Here is a 1,876-nt window from a genome sequence, read left to right as displayed (position 1 = left end):
TGAAGAAGAAAACTACATTTTTGTTAAAATTACCAAAGCTTGTAGGTGCTTTAAAATTGTTATTATTTATAGTGTAATTGTAGTTTACTTATACATAACTCATTTTGGATTGATAACCCCCTAATGTTTTTGTAGGAAGTGATGTTTTTTGTGATACTCTTTTTGAAATGACATTAAAGCTATTTGGACCCACCATACATAAAAGGTACGTAGTTTTATATCATTGGTACAGTATTTTTCTTTTCTTCCATTTTTATTCAACTAATGTTATTGATATAAAAATTTTATTTTTTCAAAAAAGGTGGAATGAATAGGGTCCTGAATTAAAAAATAAACTCATTACATCTATTGAGAACCTCTTTGGAAAAAAACACATTTTTGACAGCACCCTACTTCTTAAAAGAGAATCCAAACATATAAAGGCTATGAGGGACCAATATAGAAGGGATCTAAAGGTTAACCCAAAGTAAGAGCATCATCCTATGATTCCACTGATGGAGTAGAATGAAATAAAGGAAGATGCAAAAGAGAAAACACTAAAGGGTAGAGGAATTCAACCAACAAATGACAAAAGAAGGTACGCCATGATAGTATTAAGTAGAATGTAATCATGCACTAATTAGTGATCATTTTATTTATATAATCTAACATGTTTCAAACTTTTCATAGAAATCAAAGCACATCAAAAGATACAAAAGTGAGACTACAAAAGGTTGGCCAACACAAACTTGGATATGGTGGCTATATGAAACTTCACTCTCAAATTGTAAGTAGTAGCAATGGAATTTAATATTTTTTTTAAAATGTAATGTTGCAAAGAATTTTGTTTAGTTAAATTGTACATGCAAAACTGATGATTTTAAGAAAAAAAATAGAGGGCATAAAATTCAATGTAGAGCCCATAGATGAAGATAAGAAAATTGCCTTGAAAGAAGGCTATAAATTTGTGGCTGCACACCTACACCAAGAATTTAAAAGCCATACCCAAGAATCTAGTGCACTAGATGAGATACAAATAAATTGGTCAATTGAAAAGTAAATAAAATTGAATAGATGAGAAATTTAATTTTTGGTGTTAGTTTGCAACATAAATTGACTACTTCTATTTTATATATCAAACAATGATACTAATGTGCATAAAATTTCATTACAACCTTCAAATCCTATCATAGAACCTATGTGTGATGAAGGCCATGATGTGAATCATATTGATGGAGGCATTAATTTTCTATTGGAAATTAATTATACAATTATGATAGAATTTAACATCTTCAATTGTGATTTGTTGGGTAACCTTTTTTTGAATATTTTAGAGCATGTTGAATATCATGGTGAATGAGTGGAGCATGTTTGAAGTGTTCAACATGTTGAGGTGGTAGCTGATCAAAATGTTATGGTACATCATGTGGCATTGCCAGGTAAGAAAAAATCTTGTTATTACTAGTTAATGAAATACTTGTAACAATAAAAAAAAGAAAAAGAGTATGCCAATTTAACCCATTTACATGTTATTGCAACAAAGCCCCCTTTAATGCAACAACCTTGTGCTCCCCAAAATAGGAGAAGGCATCATAATTTTACATTAAATGTGCCACAAGAGGAGGAGAATGAGGAAGATATTGATGCTCCTATCAACCTTTTCCTTAAGAAAGCTAACAAAAAAAATGAAATCGTTTATTAAAAATACTCTTTGATAAACCTTGTTTAAAAGAGAGTTGTTTTAAGTAATTATCTATGATTGTTGTCTACTAATATTCATTTTTATGTCATGTTAATGAATGTTTATATGTGCTAATGAATTCTTGGTTAGTATTGCATATTAAGGAATTTTATATCATATTAACAAATGTTATGTGATTGTATTGATTGAATGTTA

This window comes from Cupressus sempervirens, chromosome 11 (genome assembly GCF_028749045.1).
Source record: "Cupressus sempervirens isolate cs-2001-9-10 chromosome 11, ASM2874904v1, whole genome shotgun sequence".
Lineage (NCBI taxonomy): Eukaryota > Viridiplantae > Streptophyta > Pinopsida > Cupressales > Cupressaceae > Cupressus > Cupressus sempervirens.
This window is presented reverse-complemented; position numbering follows the sequence as displayed.